Source organism: Harpia harpyja, chromosome 19 (assembly GCF_026419915.1).
Source record: "Harpia harpyja isolate bHarHar1 chromosome 19, bHarHar1 primary haplotype, whole genome shotgun sequence".
NCBI classification, from domain to species: domain Eukaryota; kingdom Metazoa; phylum Chordata; class Aves; order Accipitriformes; family Accipitridae; genus Harpia; species Harpia harpyja.
Genome location: NC_068958.1, coordinates 1,369,050 through 1,392,452, shown reverse-complemented (window position 1 = coordinate 1,392,452; position 23,403 = coordinate 1,369,050). Strand labels below are relative to the sequence as shown.

At 43.4% G+C, this 23,403-nt stretch overlaps 1 protein-coding gene and 2 long non-coding RNA genes across 6 annotated transcripts in view; 2 read left to right on the top strand and 1 right to left on the bottom strand.

Moving 5' to 3' along the window:
- The window catches only part of NR6A1 (nuclear receptor subfamily 6 group A member 1), a 101,986-nt gene that overhangs the window by 55,754 nt on the left and 22,829 nt on the right, over positions 1 to 23,403 (bottom strand). The gene's annotated exons all lie outside the window — the stretch shown is intronic.
- LOC128154848 (uncharacterized) lies at positions 970 to 23,403 on the top strand. 2 transcript variants are annotated; one of them, XR_008239438.1, is made up of 4 exons: positions 970 to 1,293; positions 2,093 to 2,137; positions 16,133 to 16,162; positions 21,275 to 23,403. It is a non-coding gene; the product is annotated as an uncharacterized LOC128154848 (long non-coding RNA). The 2 variants fall into 2 exon arrangements; XR_008239439.1 differs by having other exon boundaries at positions 20,933 to 23,403.
- LOC128154849 (uncharacterized) lies at positions 2,987 to 4,337 on the top strand. The gene is made up of 2 exons (XR_008239440.1): positions 2,987 to 3,311; positions 3,973 to 4,337. It is a non-coding gene; the product is annotated as an uncharacterized LOC128154849 (long non-coding RNA).

Here is a 23,403-nt window from a genome sequence, read left to right as displayed (position 1 = left end):
TCCCCTCCTCTGTGTCCCAGGGCGGGCTCCGAATGCCAACATCATGACACGTCCGAAAATGCTCAGCAAACCCAAGTTCTACTAGACCAACAAAAGGGCATGAACCGCGTTACTGCTGCAGCACCTTCCTTTCCATCAGTCACCTGTGGCTTCACCAGTGCGTGCTCGCTGCCTCGGGGAGCTGCCAAAGCAGAGGAATCCAGAATCATCAGTAGGTTACCACGGTCATTATGAAAAGCATTTTAACAGCACCGAAACACAGAGAGAGAATGGCCACGTAGTGTTAGAGAAAGAGAACCTTTCCTACAGTGCATGTTTCACCTATGGGATCGTAGGTTGGAAGGAATCATCTAGTCCAATCTCCACTCCAAGGAGGGTGTCCAGTACTTTGGTCTCCCCATGTCAAAATGTCCTCAAAGAAGAAAGAAAGGTCAAGGACTGAAAACAAGCAGAGAAAGAAGACTAAAAAGACTGGAAAAGAATGAGAAGAGAAAGTGGAACAAGTACATTAACTTCTCCCCACTTATCTCCACGGTCTTGCGTTCCCACTGAAAACACTTTACAAAAACAAGGTTGGCGCATCCTCATTGTGCAATTCCAGAGACACTCGAGCGTCTCGCTTTACTGTTCCAGCACAGGGAGGGGTTACAGACAAGTGCACGGGAGCAGCTTTGGGTTTTGCTAGTCTAAAACCACCCAAACTAGCAAGTTAGTGGAATGCATTTATCACCGCGTGGTCTCACTGGAGAACACGCTTAAACACATTTTATTTCTGTCCTGCAGTAGGAACGGCAGTAGTTGCTCTCGCCGCGCTCTGACAGCAGCGTCGTGACTAACAGGGACACTTGCAAAACTGGACGGAAAGTTGCCTTGATGTTACGTATCGTTCGGAGGCAGCTTTACCAGTGAGATGGGGCGGGAGGTGTCCAACCGCTCGAGAGGAGACGATCCCCGAGCCGTTTTCCAGCGAGCAGTCTACAGCGTACTTCCAAAGCACTGCAACCTTACTACGACATGCTATTGCCTTTAAGTATAAACACGTCAGCTCACGTTAAATAAATCTACGTTCACGTGCTAAACACGAGATGCCGCGCCGGCCTGCGCCGCACACTGACCCAGTTTCCCAGCGGCCCAGGAAGACCAGAAATAAATAAATCCCCCGGCCCGTGGGTTCGGGGAGGCCGACGAGAGCCGACGACCCCGACTGTCTGGCGTGATTAAGGGCCGTGTCACAGCTCGCTGGGGACGGGCACCCTCCCGGCGGGCTCTACGTGACTGGATGCCGGAATCAGGGTGACAGCCCCACAAAAGGGAAAAAGCACGGGGGGGGGGATTTGGGGGCCGAGCTGGGCACCCAACGTGTCGCTTCGGCCTCGTGGTAGGTGCGGTGTGGCAAATCGATGCGCCTAGGGCTGGAGCTGGGGGGGGGGGGGGTGCTCGTTTCGGGGTGTTTTGATCCTATTGTGCGACGGAGCTCCAAAAGAAATCCCTCAGCGCTGCTCCGGGTCGGGAGGGAGCCGGGCAGCGCTACCGGCGCCCGGAGCTGGGGGGGGGGGGGGGGGGAGCCGCGGGCCGCGCTCCGCCCGCCCGCCGGGAGGAGGCAGGTGTCGGTCCGGGGGGCGGAGGCGGTGCCCGGCCCGTCAGACGGCCCCGCCGCCGCCCGGCACCCAAACAACCGGCCCCGGCCCTGCGCCCCGCCGGCGGCGGCGGCGGCGGCGGGGGGGGGGGGTGTGGGAGGGTGACGGGGAGGCGGCCCGGGGCGGGGGGGGAACCCTCCGGTGCGCGGGCCCGACCCAATCAGGAGGCGACCCCGCGCCGGGAGAGCGAATCGGCGTCGCCGCAAAGCGCACATGACCGGCTGCGCCCCTGCCCGTCATCTGGGCCCTATATAGCGGGGCGGGGGGCGGCGGACGGGGGCTGCGCGGCCGGCGGGGGCAGCGGCGGGGCCCGGCGGGTAACTCCGCCGCCCTGCCGGGCTGAGGGCCGAGCCCGAGAGCGGTAGGGAGCTGTTCTCCCTGCCTTGCACCGGCAGCAACTTTTTTTTTTTTTCCCCCCTTTTTTTTTTCTTTTTTTTTTTTTTTTTTTTGGAAAGCGAGCCGAGCGCGGAGCCTTCCCCAGGAGCGCGCCGCCCCGCCAGGTAAGGCTTTAATCCCGACTAACGGCTCGTTCGGGCTAAGGCCGCCGGGGGGAGTGGGGGGTGGTGGGGAGCGGGGGCAGCCCTGCATCCCGACGGGCTGTCAGGGGATTTTTTATTTTTTATTTAATTTGGGGTGGTTTTTTTTTTTGTTTCCAGTCTCATTTCTGCACGTGTTCCTTTGTTCTCCGAACAGAAGCTTTTTTTTTTTTAAATATATATATATATCGGCTTAATGTAACACAGCTGGAGGGAGCCGCTCCCTGTGGCTGCCCTGGGGGGGGGGGGGTGGGTGAGGTGGAGGGGGGGGTGTGGGTTGAGCAGACCCCCCCCTCCTCCTATTCCTCCGAAGAAGAAGAAGGAAAAAAAAAAAAAAAAACTCCAGCCATTCCCCAGCGCTGGAAGTTGCTCCCGGGTCTGGGTCGGTAACCAGACACGCGTGTCGCCCGAGGGCTGGCGGGGAGGAACTGAGCCAGACGGGGACACAAAGGAGGGGGGGCAGCCCCAGACGAATCGTCCCCGCCCCGCGGTAGCGGAGCCCGGCACCGCCGAGCCCCGCGGGACGCGGGGCTCGGCGGTGCCGGGCTCCGCTACCGCGGGGCGGGGACAGGGAGATGCCCCCGGTGTCCCCGTCCCCCCCCCCTTTTGTCTGGCTCCGGGGTGACTCGGTCCCCCTCCGGTGACACCTGGCGGGACGCGGGGAGGGAGGGGGGGAGAAGCGCTTAGTCGTCCGCCCGGGGATGATATCGCGACCGGCGACTGCTTAGCGACAGTTGTTGTTGTTGTTGTAGCGGCTCTCGGGTGAGGTAGGAGAGGGTCGAGAGTGTCCAAATCTCGGGGGGGCGGGGGGGGGGGTGTTTAGTTCTCCCGGCCGTGCAGATTGAGCTTTGCGAAGAGGTCTTGCTTCTACCAAGCAGCGTATCGCTCACGTTAATGACCGAAACCATTAACCAAAAAAAACCCAACCCCAAAAACCAATCCCCCAAAAAACAGGCGGTAAAATGAACCCCGATTTGCAGTATTCCTGCTCAAACTATCCTACCAGAATTCTTTCTTACCATAACTTAATCTAAATGTAATGCCTTTGCTCCCCAAACCATCGCAGTTATTAACTGTGACTCTTGCGATGGGCTCTGTGTGCAATAGACGACTCTGCCAACATACGCTTACAAATCTGGTATGTTCTAAGAAAATAATTAAATTTTCATAAACTTTCCCTATTGGTTTCTTAGCAAAACCAACTCATTTTTAAAGCTATGAGTAGGATTCTTCAACAAGTTTAGAAAGTTGAGAAGGGGATGATTTACCCTCCTTGTTTTGTCCAGGAATGTGAGATAGCATATTTTAAAAGTTAATAAGTATTAAAAGCCACGAGGAGCATTAAAAGTATATTTCAAACTCTTGTGCTTTCTGCAGCTAAGGCGCTGGGCTGCAGACCCGCCAGCCAGTTAAGCATTTGCAGCCTCCACGCAGAGCAGAGGTTATTCACATGGCTGTTCGAGAAACTCCATTCATATATCTGACTACCTGGATTTGAATAGAAACCAGACAGCAATTCTTTCGTCCCAGCCACTATTCGCCCCGCTGGACAATAGAGATTTGTTAGCACACAGGCACAAGCCCTGGGACACAAAGCTGGAGGCAGCAGAGATAGGGGCTTCAGTGCACAGGAAATTACAGCTTTTGATGCACTGTTGGCAGGTCTGCCGGTTCAGAAAAGCAACATGACTGTGCCATGTTTAAGAGCTCCTTACTGCCATTTTTAACCACCTAGAATGTCATAAAAGCTTTATTGTCACAGTACATAAAATCATGAAGTCCATATGGTTACTTTTCAGCTGCGGTCGCTGCCCCGTGTCTGGAAGGCAGAAGCGTGATCTGGCTGGAGATTTTAATTCACCGGCGGGGGGGGGGTGGGGGGTGGGTGGGATTAAAAGAATTTTGAGGACAGAAAACCTCAAAGTGTTTATGAAAAACAGAGATTCATTACTGAGGCAGCTGATGTCTAGCCTGAGATGTGTTTGTGTTCTAATGGACTTCATTTTAATGGTGGCTGTAAGGGAATGAGGCGGACAGCTGATTTCATCATAAAAGCTTCAGTAAATTTGCTCTGTGCATCTCCTGTATCAGTTGTGTAGGAGGACATTACTCAGTTGTGTCAACTTGGCAAATACCAAAATAAATAAGAAAAATAAAACCAAAACGTTCAGTGTCTGGTACCTCCCATTTCCCCTACTTTCCCCCCAGTCTAGAGTTAAAATGAGAACTCCTCAGAGACTGGGCTTTAATCCGCTGATTGGAGCCAATGAGCAGAAATTATCAAGATCAGAAAACCAACCAGCGGGTTTTATTAGATGAAAAGCCTGCCCCTCACTGTGCACGGTGCCTCAGCTGAGGGGCGGAAGTCAGTTCGATCTTCACCCGAATAGCAGGAGGGTTTGGGCTGTTCCTCCTCATTTTCCCTATTTTTCCATAAATCTTACCTACCATACCAACTTAGCACCAGATAAAATATCCAGTCGGACTGGGTATTAAGACTCTTAAAATTTGCACAGGCATACAGCATGAGAGAGCAGCCAGGACTATCTCTACATGCAAGTGTCACCACAAGCGCAGCAGGAATGACTTAGCTCTCTTCTTCACCCAGGAAAAACAATGAAATTGAGAGTTGTAATACATTGATTGCAGTTGCGAAATGTGTGTTTTTATTATGAACTGCAGAGATACAAAGTATCATAAAATATAGAAAACAAAGGTTGGGCTGTTTGCTGCTCTTAAGCATATTTTATCAATGCAATCCTTGTGACCTCAGAAAAAGGGGAAGAATTTTGAAGTGAGGAGAACAGGTCCATCTTTCAAGGCACCTGGGAGATACCCAGGAAGACTTGTGCTGATGCTGTGCACCAGCCTATTAGGCAGACGATGGACTTACTTCCATTGCTCCTTTGAGCAACATAGGGCAAAAAAAGACTAGATGACTGAAAACACAATTTTTGAAAAAGTTAAGTCCTCTCTAAGGTGCTACTTGTAAGATTAATAAAACATCCATATATGTGAGGGGCCAGCTCATAATTTTCAACTGCTGTTTCAGAACATTAGAAATACAAATGTTAATGTAAATACTTTTCACAGGAGTCAGTTTTGTCTGAATAATTATATAATTTCCTTGAATTCTCTTCCTGATGCAGTACAATGGCTTGGGTGTATTACTTCTCAGTAAAACTTGGGTGATAAGAATCAGGCTAGATTACAATCAAGCTATTTTGATTTTAATTTTTTTTCTTGCTGGTACTTACAAACCCAGAAGGACCTACCTAAAATAAGCCTTTGAACAAAAATATTCTGGATTGTTTTTAATAAAGGTTAAGGATATTGATGGCTCTACCTACAAAGCGCTTTTAGATTAAATACCATGGTGTTCTTAAAATACAGCAACCTCCTCTGTTACCTGTAAGATTGCTAATACTTGATGTTCATCTGGAGGCTGATTTTAAAACCTACCCCTTGAAAGTGCTGCCTAAAAAAAAAAAATGTGCTGGGAAGTTAAATTCTGCCCTTGGAGTTTGAATACCTGTTAAGCCTCACTTTGAATGGCAAACAGACCATTAGAGGTTGGCAAAAAGAGCTTCTGCCTAATCAAAACAGCCATAAAAGGAATGTCTGGGCATAACCCGCCCCCGTAAACATCTGCATACTCAGCTTGGACATGGGAATAATCCCATCATGCACGTAAGAAAAGGATGCTGATGGCTGTTCCTGTGTGGTCAGTTTTTTTAAACTGCACGTAGAAATAACAGATAATTCAAAAGTCAGTTTTCCAAACTCCAGTTATGGCTATTCCAGTAGAAAGTTTATAAAGACTCACAAAAAAGAAGAAACCTGTTAACCATTAACAGACTTGGAAGCCGCAGCTGATGCAAAAGACCAACGCGTATATATTAATGAATAGTCAGATTATATAGTATTGCATTCCAGGGTTAGTTGCCAATAAGAATGCATCAGGTATGCTGAAATCTAGCAATACGCTTGGCAATTTAACAAAAAAATGAGTCTTAAGAATTTCATTTTATCTTAGTGATAGCCAGCAGATGCTGTAATAATTTCAAAACCACAGTATTGATTAATATCACTCGGAAGTTTCAAACGTTAAGAACTCAAAAGACAACAATGGGGTATTTTTATGTTAAGGATAATGTGAAAGCATGTTTTTTTCCATAAGAAGCAACATGGATGTACAGACTGATGACATCACCTTTTTAAATTGACTTCAGTCATTCTCACTTTCCCTGTACTGCCTGAAAATAGTTTGAACTGTCAGCAGCTGTCCTGAACTGTAATACAAAGAAATTAACACAATCACCGTGAACAGCCATTGCATAAAATTGCAAATTTTGAGTGCATTGAAGTGCTGCATCTCAATACCAAAACCCCTTCTACATTAACAATTAATTGTGCCACCTAAATACACATGCGTGTGAACGAATATTGTAGGAAGCTTGAGAACAGGAATTCTGCCTGCTCAGTAGCAGGTCACTTTCAATCTTAGCTGCCTTGCAACTGTACACAGTTTGGTTTTGCAACACCACATTACTCAGACCTGCGGTTAACCCGCATTTGACACAAGAAGGCCAGACTGTCTGAGATGAGATGCCAAAATGTGATTAAGAGCAGCAGAACGCTCGGGGCGGGCGTGCTGAAGTGGACGGGCACAGAGCGGCACGCGGGGCACTAACGTGTCTCCCCACCAGACACTGGGGCTGCTCCACAGCACAACTCACAACTGCTTTTAACGCACAGCAGACATCATCTGTGTGTTCTGATGGCGGCTCCAGTGCCAGGCACGATGAACCTCAGAAGTGACGCAGTCATTTCTTGCCAAATACAGGCACATTGAAACAGAGTTGGTGAGGTCCAGCAAACCATAGGTTATCAATCCAAAACATTCCTGTGGTACGTTTACTGGTTCTTAATTTGGTAACCTAAATCAGTTTATAGTTTTCTTGAATTCTTGAAAGCATTCAAGGCTTTACTACTTAGTTTCTTTTGGGCTTACTGGCAGACCATACATTTACTTTAGCACAAAAGTACACATCTGTCCTTTCTCACGTATAGAAAGTCCATAGCGCCTTCTGTAAATAATGCTACATCTCAAGTCTGATGTCATGAATAAAAAGGATCAGTCTGGTCTGTAAACAGAGGTGGTCAGGGTTTAAGCATACAGACTGTAATTTCCAGTCTGCCATATTTGCTTGCATTTACAGCTGCACGCATGCCAATGCCCTGGAGTGTCAGCAGTTCCCGTTTACATAATCACGGTGCCTTAAATCTGGGTACCACTAGCTCTTGGGCTTCGAGCTGAACAGACTAGACCAAGGGAACGAGAGCTCTCACCTAGCCAGAGAACATTATGCCTTCATGAGGAAGTCTGACAGGGCAGCTGCATTACAAAATATGGTTATACAAGGGACATGAAAACTCTCCTCTGGAACTGGATGCTATGAATGGCTGTTCGTATTCAGATTTATTTCTTTAGGTGGAGTCTCAAATTCAGATTTTTAACATGATAACACGTTTGCACACAAGGTTCACATGACAAATACAGATTCTAGTTATAAAACAGAATGCATTCAAGTTTGCCATATATTTTTTTCTGCTAAAGATTTAAATATCATGTGGCTTTAGCTTTCTTTCTGTTCACTGAATATCAAGGTCAATTAGGAATGATGTCTGGCTAGTACTCTCAGAGCAGATTAGACAGTTGCATCAAAAACTAGGACCATGTATAGGTCATCTGTTACTGTGACCTAGATTTCTGAGAATCTGTTCAATTTGTTTTATTGAAAATGTGGTACTCCCTCAGTTCTGTGTCTCATAGCAAACCTCTCTGTAATAGCAGAAAATAGCTTTATTAGATACTTAAAAGACGTTGCTTACTACTTCTGCTAAGACACAAAGAAAATCAAATCCATGCAGCAGACCTGTGCCTGTCATCCATTTAATTTTAAAATAACTTAAGGTTCTGAAAGGCTTATGCCTTATAATCTAAAGCATTTGGTCCACATGCCAAATACTAAGCAATCTGAAATACATAATAGCTTAGCTTCAGCTTTGTTTGCCCTATTTAATTCATTTTTTTCCTTCAGTAAACAGTGGATAGATGCAATATTTCTGCAGTCTACTTTGGAAATGAAGAACATGCTGAAATATTTGAGTAAAGTGAGGCTATTTCATTTGTATCATCTGTATGAGCTTTGTGGTGCCCTCAAAGGATAGTTGGTTTGGATTGCTCAGCCTGAGAGCAGAACCAGACTTCCCTCCTAAAGCCCTGGTGTTTACTTATTGAGTATAAAGATTTTGCTATCTGAATTTTGACACTATTGCAGTATATCCACCTATGCTTTCTGGGTTGTCATTCTGAAACCACATAAAAGCAGATTTCCATTTGGAACATTTTATGACAAATTTCCTCTCCTCTCACCACTCTTAATTGTTCCGGTTAGAAAGCAATTACTGAAACATAGATCATGCAAACACACCGGTTTGTTAGTGTAAGTATTTGGGAGAGGGAAGGGGAGAAGGTCTATCTTAAAATATCAGAAAATATTTTCTAAACACCAATGAGTTCAGTGTAAAAGGAAAACTATGAAAATAATGAAGTGATTGCAGAATCCGCAATTCAAAGAACAGTACGCCAACCAAATTTTAGAGTTATCATCATCATCATCATAAGTGTCTGTGGCTTATCGTGCTGTGGTACAAAACACATCTAGAATAGTTGTGCTCTCATCATACCCCAGGAGGAAAGGTAGGTAATACAATTAAACAGCAGTAGAAAGGGCACAAAAAAAAAAAAAAAAGAAGAAAATGTGCCCATAGATTGAGATTCACAGATTAAAGTCTCTAGCACATTACTCCCTCATAAATTGTACTTAGTGAATCTGTTCATTTTTTTCAAAATTCTAAAGCTAGTTCTACTAAGTCATCTGAATTTTATACTACTTTCATATTCAAACTTTTATGTGCATCTTACAGCACACTGGGACCAATTTATTTTGTAGGCAAGATAAAAAAACAGCAATATTTGGGTGATGTTATCCAAAGATCATTCTTCTAAATGAACATAAGTACATTTTCTCCTTTTTGTTTCACATGATGGCTGCATTTAAATAGGCTAAATGTATAATTCAGAAAAGAACGGCTGAGTCCTGCTCACCTGGGGGTCATATCCACATCCATCCCATATTTAAAAGCACACAAAAGCAAAGAAATTAAATATATAGGAGGGGGGGGGGAGCTCGCTCTTCCAACAGAATATTTGCCTGGTAACCAGATATAAGAGAGCACCTTTTTTTTCCCCAAAATAATACTTAGTTGTTCTGCAAGAGTCTTAGAAGATACTTCTATTTTAAATTTTAATACCTGAAGAAGTTACAAAGATGCTGCTGCTCTCTGTCTGAGCAGCATACACAAGAGCAGTGGAAAGAAAAGTATCACAGAAATAGGGCTGCAGTTCTCTAAGGTCAATGCCATGTGCGCACACTGTAGTTCAGATCATTTGTAAACAAGGCTAAATGAATTTGGTGTGAAAATGTGAACAAACAGCAATGAAACGCAGTGGAAATTTGTCCATCGCATGGATTAGACCATGCGTAGGATGTAATAACATTTTTTTCCTGACAGCAAGGAATGCTATACATTGAGGCCTCATGGTACCTGCTGTGACTAAACGGGAGTAGCCAAACCCAGAAAATGGGAAGCCAGCATCTTGCACAAGTTCAGCGAGATTAGGGCGCTTGTTCTGTGTGTAGCACCCATTCAGCTCACGAGGAAGATATACTTCTCATTGAAAGAGTAATGCATTTCCAGCTAAGTCACATGTTGGCAAGTGATAAAAAATCTCACAACGGCTGGGAGGAGGACAATGGGGAAGATGATAGGATGGATTGTCACCTTTTTCCTGCTCATTATGACGTCATTGTAATGTCATTTTCTTTCCTTCAGTTATTTACAGTTATTGGAAGTAAAATCTTTATTGTACTGAGTGTATCATGAAATGGAGTCTTACAAGATGGCAGCATAAAATCGACCCAGAGCTGCCATGCTGCCAAAACTGAACCAAAAGTGAGATTTTAGAGGCGTTTCTTTTGAGAACAACTCCAAATCTTGAAGTCTATCAGATGAAAATTGCTGGGTTATAAAGCTGAAAAACAGAAACTAATTCTCTTCAAAGGGACAGTTATCAGTGAATCGGGAGGAGACATTATGGTTATGAAAAGCAAATCATTCATTTGATTCCTTCCCATCCATACTGCTTCCCAAGCAGGTAACCTAAGCTTTATCCAGCTAGTATTGCTAATATTCCAAACAGTGAGTCAAATATAAAAGTCCCAATTAGCATATGAAAAAAAAATCTGTATTTTTATATTGTTACGTATGATCAGTGTGTGAACAGGGGCACGCTGCAGCAGTTAAAATGGGGGTCGTGCCAGTGGTCTGGAGTCGGAGGAAGCCACCTGTGAAACATCCTGCTCAGGAACGGACCTTCCCTTCTGTAGCAGGGATCATGTTTTAGTATAGTCTTTAAAAATCAAGCCATATAAACAAAAGAGATACCTCAAATTTCTCTCCTGATTAGTTTGCAAGATGCTTTTCCCATGTTTGTCAATCGCACATGCGGGTTCTGGGCATTTCTTCAGTATCTCAAATTGAAAAACTAAAATGATTCCTTGTAAGACACACATAAGAGGGCAGGCATCACATTCAGGATGAGCTCACACAATGAGGGCTTCGCAGCATGCACTGGCTCATCAAAAACAAAGATGACCTTAATTCCAGAAAAACAGGATTCTCTTTAACATTATCATCTCCAGCTACATTATACATTTCAGAAACAATAACAAGGGAATCGCAGCTTGACTGTTGAGACTAGTATGAGAACGGAAGGCATTTTCTGCCCTCCCTACCCTGAAAAAGACTGGCCAAGTCCAGTCTAACTAGTTCCAATCTCAGAGCAAAAAGGCAGTTCTCTGCAACAGAACTAATTTTTGCGAAGACTGTCATACTGATGACTGTGCCAGCAATTTCTAAAATGCTAAAAGGCAGAAAACAATCTCAGTAACAGTATCATCTGCAGTTAGGATCATCTCTCTCCTTCTCAAAACGGAGGCACAGGAACTATGCCTAAATTCACAGCTAAAGGGAAATCTTTCTGATCTTCACAGAGACACAGAGTTGCCAGCCAAGAAGAGCAGTCGGCATAGGAGTATCTTCTGAAGAAGTACTTATCCTAAATTCACCACCATGATAAAGATAAATCGTCCTAGGTCTAAGGCAATGCAGTATTTCAGTGATGAAGAATTGTTAGCATGTTTAATATACCAAAAGAGACAATGTTATTTATATCTACAGAAGCTGCTTACCCAGCATTAGATGTGTCAGGGCATAGTACAACTGCAGGAATTTGTCAGGAGGACACCTGAGATTCCTCTCTATTAAAAATGATGAATCTAATATAGACAATAATCTTAATGGCAACAACTGTTATCTTAAAAGATGGGGGATAAAAGTTTACAGGAAAGCTGTGCAAATTCATGAAAAGAAAAATGCATTCATGGTTACTGAATGCACAGAAGCCTGTCTCCAGAAGTCTCTCTGTGTGTTGAAAAATGTCTGGAAGACAGGAGATGGTTAGTAGGAAATATGCAAGTTTCTCCTCCTTGTATCCTTTTCTAAACATCCATTAGCCACTGTTTTGATTGTATTTTAGTCAGAACTGCTTTATTGATTGCAGCCAACAGCTACAATTCAATAATGGTCCCAAACATGAAGGCAGTTTTTTCCCAACAAAGACAATTTCTGAAGTTATGTGAAACAAGATGAAGATACACTTATTAAGACATCCTGGGCTGAGGTCATTTTCATTCCATGTACGCGGCAGGTACAAACAGCTCATAAATGCAGCTTGCTCCAAAAACCATCCCTGCTGGCTCTACTCAGAAAAACATCCCTTACGCCACCCTTGGGGTGCTGGAAAGCTGTTACAGTCCTGAAGAAGCCCCTTATCTTCTCCCCAGTTTGCCCGGGTGAAGTTGTACTTAGTCCTTTGGAAAATTTGGTGAAGAGGCAGTCAGGTCTTGCAACACTGTGCGTCTGATCCCTTCACCTTACACAAAAACAACTTTGGAGACAGGATAGCGAGCTGGAGTCTAATCCAGTACGATCAGTCCTGTGTAAGTAGGTCAGTAAGAAAGCTTCTGACCGTGGTAACGTCTTCCAGCCCCAGCCGCCCTTCTCACTACAAGCAAATTTGACAAATACTTCCTTTAGCAGGTAACAGGAGATGGAGGGTTTGGTTCTGAGAGCTTGTGTGTTTGTTCTAGAAAGGTAAAACAAGTTTTGTTTAAAAAATACAACTATTTCAGCAGCTTGGAAAAAGTTCAGTAAAGAGCTTAAAAAATTAGAGGGCATCTGATTACTCAACCTGGGATGTCACATTTCAAGAACATCCAGACTAGCTCATTCATAAATGCCTTATTTTATCATGTTTGGCAAAAAGAATCAAAACCAAAATAATTTTACTTTTCTGCTAAAATCACTTGCTGAGACTTAGTCCAATATTTCCCAAGAACAAGGAGTATGTAATATAAAATAATTTGTTTTGTTGCAAAATCACCTCCCTGTAGTTCAAAAAAAGCTTTCCACTCTTCCATATGCTCTTGAAACAGAAGTTCGCACATCGAGTTTCTGAAGAGCAAGTCAAACCATTTTTCCCCGCTAACACCCATCTTCAAGGTTCTGCTCTCCCCCTGCAAAACCAGACCCATTACCAAGCTCAAGGCAGTGTTGCTCTGCTCTACGTGGCTCATTTGTGCAGGTGAAGATACTGACAGACAGGACAAAACTCCCTAGCCTTTGCTGGTTTGCTTCAGAGAACTTTATTTTACTGGTGACAGTCTTTCCAATTATTTAATTGCTCTTATCTTTTCAGAAACCTGTTCAGTTCAGTGATGTCTTTAGGGCAGTCTGTACCAGAACTGGACAAAGTATCATTTCAGCAGTTACAGAACTAAAAGCAGATGCAACAGCCTCTGCTCCTATTCAATATTTCATTGTTTGCACAGTAGTAAAAGTCAGATTGTGCACACACATGCAGTTAATTATCTACCATAGCAAGTACCGCTTCATACAGTGGAGTCCTTTATGTTCACACATGGTCTATATTCCTTGTTCCCAAACATGTAACTTTGCATTGGACTATACCAAAGCAGTCACTTACGCTTGATTTATCTAGAGATACAGACTTGTGTCACTTTTCTGTCTAAAAAACCCCAAACCTGCTAACACCTGCTACTGTGTTTCTCCCAGGCCAGTAACAGCAATGTTTTAGGACAGGGCAAACAGTCACTCTAAGACTGCACCAACTGGATCAAGTTCCCACTTAGAATTGCATTGAGACCTACCCGTTTGTCATTTTTTAATCCTTTTAACATTTGCCACAGCAAATTTGTATCATACCAGTTTAAGTTGTCATACAGCATTAAGTCAAACACCTTACAAAAGTCTAGGGTATGTTGCATCCACAAGCAAGCTTGTCAACTCAAAATCAGATCAAAATAACTTGATAAGTCCTCCATAAATCACTGGAAACTGGTATTAACAGCATTTCTCTCGGGTCCCAGAAGAGCTCTGCATTGATTTTTCTCTAGGATCACTGTCACAGCACTACGGTTTAAAAGGGCAAATGGAGCAGACTGGTAACTGTCCCCTGATTTCATGTAGTCCCAAGACTTGTCAAGTAGTAGTCAGTGCAAGGAGCTTTTGGACAGTTTAAAAAAATAATCTCCAATGCTAATTGTAGAAGACGGCTGAATCTGAAGTGTTTGGCCATGGCATTGCTACTTAAATGCTTGCCCAGATTTCAGTGAAACAACAGCAATAACTAAAAATACTGCCAGCAATTACATGCTCTTGTCTCCCTGTTGTCTTGTCAAGGTGTATTTGCATGCTTACGCTGCTGAAGTCATTTACATCTACAAAGAAAACACATTTTTGTAGTACAATTAAAGCTTGTTACAGGACAAAGTAAACATGCTTGCCCATGGCATTTCCATGGATGCTTCAAGGCAGGCACTAAGACTCTGTGTCGTGTGCTGAGCACAATCTCAGCCCTGATTTTCATACGCTGGAGTTGCATGCCTCCCTTGTAAGAGTCACAGCTATAGTACGGGGGTGGAAGGGAAAGCATAGCTGTTTTGCTACCAGATACATACGTTAAATTTATTTAGTGACACCTTAGGGCAGTGCCGTTAGGATTCCTGCCCTACTATAAATAAAAGCCTTATTGTGAGGAACTAATAGAATGATTGAATTAGGGTGTAAGAATTGTTCAGGCACCATAAATACACAGAGCACCAGAAACATCCACAAAATTAACTAAATCCTGTCCCCATACTTCAGACAATCAACAGGTTAGCAGCCTCTTTGTTTCAGGATTTGTATGCATATTTTGAGGAAACCATTTTCTTTATACAGAAACCCATTCTCTCCACTGTAAGTTGAAAGGAAACCCCACGTGCTCTGAATCTACAATATTTTCATTGTAAAGTTCTACTTCAGCAATCCACTACCTCCCTGATTCACGTCACTACACTGATGACCTCAGAGGGATTCCAGTTTATAAGGCGTTCCACGTACAGAGCTAACAGAGTCAGGCTTTCAGAGACCCATGCCCCATGGTTGACTGCCTTCAGCATCCAGGGGAGGTGTCGGCTCCACTTAATGCTTTTTCCACAACAGAAAATAATAATTAAGCAGTAACAATAGAGGTGGCAACTGTGAACTATGGGCTGGTTTCAGTGCTTGCTAGGCAAAAAGTCTGAGAGAAAGATATGTTGAAGATTCATGGCAGGTAATAACTTTCAGGGTGTGTCAGACCAAACTAAGCAGGCCACAGAATAACAACGTCAACAGCATCTTACCAGTTCTGCCACGCTAATGCCAAAAAGTGAACAGAAGTTCTTGTGCAGTAGGCTCAGGCAACAGTCATTCGGTACAGACTTTTCTAACTGCCCTCTGCTCACCCAGCTCAAAGCTGTCACGGGTGCTTTGCTCCCTGCTGTCGAGGCTTCCATTAAGCATAAAGACACTTCAACAGGGAAGCAAAACAGGGAAGAAAATAGATGAAAAATGACATGACCTGTTTTGTGGTAAGACACAGGCAATCACTTGAGCAACAGTAAGAAGAGAAAGTACTGGGAGTATGTGGAAGAGAAATCCTATCTCCGTGCTGGTAGCACTCACTACTGTAGTTTTCACACAGCTCTTGCTTTAACAGGTAATCCTCTCTTAAGTTTCCTTCACTATATAGATCTATACATATGTATATATGTATATACACACACACACACCCTCCCCAGAGAGAGAAAGGACTGGAGAATGGAAAGAGAACATGGATTTTGTATGCAGTTCTGGGGGTAAAACTTCCAACAACAGAACAGTTGTAAAGATTTCATCTTTTTCTATCCTCAGCCTTGCACATATTGCCCAGTTACAGTTTCCAGAGAATTATTTTATCATTTCAGAATCTGTCCAAAAATCTAGCTGATGGGGAGCTTTGAACTTTGCAAGAGGGAAGGAACATGCAGCCAGGATACAGAAATAACATGTACAGTTTGTTTTTAACATTCAGAAGAAATTCAAGCTCTCAAATCATGAAATGAGAAGATGAAAGTTACCAAGTCCAAGGTCAGCAGAGGTACTAAAGGAGGAACGAGTAGTGAACTGAGGAAAAAGCCTCTCTCACAATGTAGTTTAAATATAAACAGACTGGTTTGGTTTGTTAAAACCAAAATTTCATGGTTGACTTGAACTTAGTTTCCTTGATTTATGTTATACCTACCACATGTAGTCACCCTTCACACTGGGACACTCATAAGGCTTAACACTCAAGGCTGAGCACTGCTTGTTATTAATTCAAATTTTCTTTGTTCTTTCCACCAGCTCCTACTCCAAAAAGATGGCAAGAAAAAGGTGAGACTAATTCTCAGAGAATTCTTTTGATTTTCAGTATCAGTTGATGTTTAATGATACCATTAAAATTAGTCCATTTAAGTGCGACTACAAACTCTATTCTGGGAGCAAGCTCATCTCTTAGACAGCTTACTCAATATAGTAGATGGTTTCAAGTACTTCACTAGACAATACACTTACTGTTAAGTTACATGTATCAGCTCAGGATATTCAGAGACACTTAACAGTCCCTACGACAAGAGAAAATACTCTCAATTAAAAGCAAGTCCCCAGAATTTAAGTGATAAATTATCCCCACTAACTATGTAGGCTCCACTTCACTTACAGCAAAGTTGTTTCAGATGTAGCAGCAGATTTCATTTTTAACAAACAAGCTGCAAATAATTCCTCTCTCTCAAACCATGCAAGCCAGGTGGAAAAAGTGACGATAATTAGACAGATGCAATATAGAGATTTAAAGAGAATAAATCCCTTTTGCCACTTTTCAGGGGAAAGATAATGCAATTCATTTATTCTAACCAGTACATTCTTAGGCAGACATTTACATATTCAGTTTAAAACATGCAGTTAAGCTGCTCCAATGTTCTAGATCACATTAAAAATGATCCAAGCATCAGAAGGACTTCTCATGCAGTGGTTCACTCTGGGCTGGATTTCCCATATCTCTGAACGCCAGGCTGCTCAATCTCCATTACAGGGAATGAAGGAATCCGACTTCAAACAGTTAAAGTCCAGCACTAAATGCCTCTGTAAACTTGCCCATGGCATACAGACTCACTGGTGGTTCAGTGATGCCCTTTCATGCTTTCAGCTGCCACAGACACAACTCTAGAGGATTTACCAAGGAGTTTCTTGCAGCATGTAGGGCCACAACATCTCAGTAGCTCAGAGTATCAGACAAGTTAGCGAGCAGAGGGAAGAAACCATTGGGTGAAGAAGCTGCGGCCAATACCAAAAACATTCTAGGGTCAAGTTAATCCGTTTGGAATCGAGTGACTGAAGAAGCATCGTGACCAATCCCCATCCCACTCCCCAGCAGCTCTGCCCAGGAAGATGTTCCTGCCATTGAAGGGTCACCTTAGTTCAACCAAGCAGTTGCTGAGAATCTGCATGCCGTAAAGCAATGGCACAAGTAAAGCCTTTAAAAACCCATGGTCAAGAAGAGAGGGGATAGGAGCTGTACAAATAAAAACAGACATTATGTACTCCAGTAAGAAGTAGATCCCCCCTGCCACTCTCACTTTCGTTGGTTTACAGTTATGGGTGTCCCCCGACTTTTTTTTTTTTTTTTAAAGTGAACTTTATAAAGAAATCTGAAAGATTATAAACACCCTTAGCATAGCTATTTAGAATATGCATATCCACAGGAGGAAAGGCTTTTTCACAACTGCAATTCAGATATATTCAAAGCTGTTTTAAAGGAACACTAAGTCAACTTAGCATCCATAACTGTAGTGTTACACTTCTGCAATTCATTAGTCCTCATGGTTCCATTTCGTAATTAAAATACTTGCAGTTTAAGACTTTACAATAAAGAATGTGCAGTCCTCAGCAGTGTTTCCACTGCTAGTCTATGGAAAACATATGCATGGAAAATATGTACAGCGCATGTATACAGCCATCTTTGGATAGCTTCAGTGAACATTCAACGCTGTCGGTGAGTTTGAGAACTAGAAAAAACCATCGACCGTTGACTGTACCTTGAGGTTTATCACAAACCCTCTGTTAAATGGAAAGCTTGAACCTTCATAGTTTTTCACATATGGTTGCCATTAACAGGTCATGATTTACAGATTATATTAAGAGCTACAGAGGTTGAGTTTTTCCAGTTCTTCTACTTTCTCCAACAATGAATTGGTGTGTAAGAAATGTTTGTTTTCTCTTAAAAAAAAAAAATTAAAACTTTATACTAGAGCAGATTTCTGCAAAACAAAGTATCTGAGAGTAACGGAAGGTTTTGTGTGGGCAGCACAAAAGCAGTAACGTATCCGCACCATATGGTATGCTTGGAAACAAATCTGAGCATGGTGTATGTTCAAAATAGCAGAATACAGGCCAGATCAGGAGGGAAACCTCGTTTCCATTTGGGCTGGCAACTTGAGCTTCGCTGGAAAAAGCTTTGGAATGTCAGTTCATTTGCTCACAGGAACCTGCGCTCGATTTCAGCAGCTGCTCACCGGGAACGCTGGCCGAGGACCGGATCCCTCCCAGCAAGGTCCAGCTGCTCCTTCGACTCACGCTGTCGCTTTACGACTAGGCAAGCAAGAAAATGTCCTTCCTTTCAAAGGAACAGAAAGCCAAATGCACGGGCACCTCAGCAGTATCTACATGGTACCCTTTCTATCCTGTCTGGGTGACTAGATGCAGGACTGTACACAGCAGGCTCTAATAGCGCATGACTTCACAAGGGCGCAGGCAGTTGGTTTGCCCCCACAGGGACTGCAGAACCCATAAAAGAAGAAACTACTCAAAGCACATGCCAGGGAATGTTGTCTTAGGCTGCTCTAGAAGAAGAGATCTTGGAACATGTATGATTTTACTTCTGTATACAGTCACAGATGGGCAGCACTTAATAAAATAGATACCTGTCTCAGGACCAAAAGAAAGCACAGGCTCTTGAAAGTTAAGGCTGTTCCCTTCAAGCACACTTTGCACCTTTATATGCTCGTATCATATGACCTAGTGGCATTAAAATATCAAAACAGGCCTTTGTCAAAACACATGCCAGTAGAAGGTGGTTCAGCTGATAGTTACATGCACCATCAGCGCCTTCCTACCATAAAGGACTAAAATGCATAATGTCTAAAAATCTTGAACCACACAGAAGTTCACCATCTGAAATAGTTGCTCAAAGTGATAAACCACTTGTCAACAGCAGTGGAGACCTCGGTAATCATGGTGGCATTGTAGTTCTTTTGATAGCCAAGAAGTAGACTCAATGAGGAAATGATAGGCCAAGGGGTAATGGCTTTAAACTGAAAGAGGATAGATTTAGATTAGATGTAAGGAAGAAGTTCTTCCCGGTGAGGGTGGTGAGGCACTGGAACAGGTTGCCCAGAGAAGTTGTGGCTGCCGCATCCCTGGAAGTGTTCAAGGCCAGGTCGGATGGGGCTTGGAGCAACCTGGTCTAGTGGAAGGTGTCCCTGCCCAGGGCAGGGGGCTTGGAACGAGGTGATCTTTAAGGTCCCTTCCAACCCAAACCATTCTAGGATTCTATGATAAATGCTTTTAAGCAGGATGTGTCTCATACTGGCGTAATGCAAATACTTCTGGGATGAGGCCCAGCCCTCACTGAGATAGAGGACAATGTGCTGCTTGAGAATTTTTGGAAAAGAATTTAAATGCAAGAATAGGGAAGGTTCAGTGAATGCGCCATTTTCAAACCCTTGGGGTACACAGAGTCAAAAACCATGTAAACTACAAAACAGATACTCCTGACTGCAAGAATCTGTAGTATAAGTGGAGTAACCAAGCAAAATAAATCACCTCTACCAAAAAAAGGCAATTTATACCATATTTTTAATGTAGTTTCTAAACTGAAGAATGTTTTTCTACTACTCTCCCTGTGAAAGTGTACTTTCCAGAAGTCACCAAGCTTTTAAGAAGCCCTAAAATAGTTGTATGTCCTGAGGTGAAGACGACTGCAATACTATTCCATGTGAAAACACAGTAACAGCGGAGCAGTCTGAAGGAACAGCGCTGCACATCTTTAGCATCTAATGGCTGCAATCAACATTCATTGCTGTCGGTGGGTTTTCAGTTCTATCAACTCACTGATCAATGAATGCAAACTGCGGACCAGCTAGCTAAGAGACTGTGCAGTCATACATCTCGGGGCATCTTTCCAGGAGGAAAGTGACTTTTTGCTGAAGAAGCACTGTATTAGAGTTCTGCCTCCCAATAACTGTGTAGGGCAGGTCTATAGCTCTGCCATTATCTCACCAAAGTAGTTCAGGACACGTCGTCCAGCTCCTTCATGGGCGCTCTTTGCCACCTGACAGCCACTATGAAGATTAACATCTTACACAGTAGTAAATTCCAGATAAAATAAGTATTCCTTGTAGAAAAGCAGACATTGTATCAGGGCACAAACACAGCTTTTTTTGAGGCGTACTAACTGTATGAAGCATGCCACGCATCTTGTTTTGTTAGAACATGCTCCGATTCAATACTTTAAGAGCTTCTGCAGCAGTGCAAGAAAGATCCTGCCCTCCAGCCCCCCAGACAGTCCGTGCAGTGCATTGGACCCTCACAAGTCTATGAAGCCTATTTGTCTGCTGAGGCGGTGGTGTTCTTCTAAACAGAGGAAAAATCACAATCCATCCTCAGCGTAGATGGAGTTAGTCCTCCCTGTCATTTATCAGCTTCAAGAGAACGTGCTTCCACATTGAATACTTCATAAAGAATATGAAAAGCCTTCTGTTTTCAACACGGAAACCTGATCAACAACTGTCAGGTGCATTTCTGTACAAGTCTATACTGCTTACTGAAGCACATTAAAAATAGTATCTTGTACTAGGTATATTTTTGCTGTGAAGTGCTTTTTTAAAGAAAGTTTTACTTGTGCAAACTCAGTAGCTTCAAATTTTTCTCATTATACTACAAATTTGAACATTATGCATAATCTCCACCACAGCTTTACAGCACAAATGAAGGTTTAACTTGAATTCTTTAGTTTGGAGCATTGATATCATTTGTGCTGTAAAGCTGTGGTGTTGGCTCCTGGTGACTTTTTTTGACACCTTTACTCTTCCTAAGCCTGAAAACCAGCCTCTAGCCACACAGCAAAAGTGATCTGCAAAGGCAACACACCAGAAAGGTTTCTCCACACCTACAAACCAAACTCCTGTCAGAGGTTATACTCCACAAGCAGCTCTAGCCAGGTGATCTCCATCCCAGTATTTTCAACTGAAAGATGACAGTGAGCTGCTACTATAGCAGTTCTTCCTCAAGTTAAAGCCAAGACAGGTCCATCTGTATCAGGAAAATACCAGAAGAAACACAAAGAGAAAATGCACTTCTATATTGACAGATATTATCAGGTTGTTAGTCCTAGCCACATTTCACTGTTCATGTTTCAGCCACCCACCAAATTTATTCTTTGTTTTACAGCATGTAAGCGATAGCAACAGAGCCACCTCCATGAACAGCATCATCATAACCCTTCGCAGCACTCAGCGTAACACAGCAAAGCCATCCCATTACTACTGAACAAGAACCTTCCTGGCCTGGGAAGGGGTCACATTTCAGAGGACGATGGGTGAAAACAATAGCCTTTCTTCTATCCCTCTTTCCCCAGATTCCCAAAGTCTCTGTTGCCAAGCCACCTTATTCTCATGACAGATACTCCTGAAGGACTTTACACCACACTGGACTCTGCAGTGTGATGTGGTCCTTCCCCTAGAAACCCTTCCCTGCCCCCCTGCTTTCCTCCTCTCCTTCAGGGCTTGGGATGTCCCTGTGCTCTGGGCAGGTATCAGAGCTGCTTCATCAGCCAAAGAGGAGTTGCAGGGCAGAGCAGACCCAGGGTAGTTAGTCAGCAGAAGCAGGGAGCTTTGCAGTACAGTCAGGTCCAGGGAAGTTAGTTCCAGCCAGCTACACGCACTGGAAGGCACTGAGCCCTACCATGCTACTGTTTTAAATATTGTTAAAAGATATTTCAATTTGTTTTCCTAGACGCCTTAGAAGTTATTTGGATAACTTGCAGTGATCTTATTTAGCCCAGGTTAAATATGAGTACTAAAAGCATGATGTAACTCTTTAAGAACTGCAGGGGGATTTTTAAAGGGGCAGAACAGTTGATCAACTAACTCAATGTTAATAAAAGTGACACCTAACTATATAGTCCTTTGGTAAATCTCTACTTTCACCATCAGTAAAGTGTAAACCTAAGCTTTACCTGGTTATAGGAAATGAAACTTCCTCCTGAGTGGGACAAGCTATGGAACAACACTGGGTCCTATGAAGTGATCAGTGAGAGATGACAAAGGACTGAAGTTGCAGGGCTTTGGATTGAAAGGGATAAAAAGAACAGGAGGGGGCAAAGCAGAAAATTCTCAATGGTTTAAGATGCTGCTGCAGAGAGCATCCTTCATTGCTGTGGTGGGCAGGGCAAGCTTCAATTACAGCAGAAAAGATGCAGGTCAGAAAAGCTTTGTGCAGGAGGAAGGCTAGTGAGTGCTGGAGCTGCCTGCCTAGGGCAGGCAGGGACCCTCCTGCTCTGTGGGTGTCCAGGGAGGATCAGACACATACTGCCTTGAGACAAAGAACCACCGCCTCTTGAGCTGTCCTCCAGATATTTTTTTTTTAATGATTTGCATGACACACCTGTGCCCAGGAATGCCACTCTCTCTGGACAGTGTGATGCAGCAGTTGCACAGACTACCATGCAGTAAAGGCAAGAGGCCCCTGCGATGCATACCACCGCTCTCCAAAACACCATGCTCAGCGAGGAGAGGACGTGACCGAACAGGGAAAGCAGATGCTCTTTCGCTCAGCAGCGGTATCAGTCAATTCACTGTGCAATAAAGGGTCCAAATGCTTTTCTTATGCCTTGTTGACTCCCCCAGTTGCTTATGGGATTACATTAAAGCAGCCTGTTCAGACATGCTGTGCTGATATCCCACAATAACTGTCTCCCTATGCTTGCTGTACAGTTCAAGTCAGAACAACTTACTAATGACTTTTTAACTCCAATTAGGTGAATAGTCAAAATAAATCCCTCTTGGCTTGTTCTGCTAAAAGACTTAAACTTGTTCAATTTTATACAAGAACAGCTTTACTGAGTTCAGAGTTACAAGCTAAACAGACCAAACTCTTTGCAAAACTGGGGCTTTAGAAAAAAAAAAATCTCCCCTCTCCCCCAGCCTGACAGTGAAGGGCTCTTTTCAGTCACTGCAGTCACCCATAGCAAGCATTTCCACTGAAACCCTTGGTAAGCATGGTAGTTTGATATAGAGAATTGACTACAGTAATATAAAAGCAAACAGCCTGAAAGCATGCCCACTGAGTTGTTTAAACATTATGAAAACTAGACAAATGACTCATTTTTGATGCAATTTGACATTTTGCCTTTGAAATTTCAAATTTTTCAGCCTGTTTGGAAGACTCATTCAAAAGTGAGAGTGCACAATTTGGATTTTTTCCAGTGGCATCTTACATGATGTATAAGAAAGCACTTGTGTATTATTTTAAAGACATTTCAGCCTACTGGTTTTCCTCACATATACCTCTATGAAAAT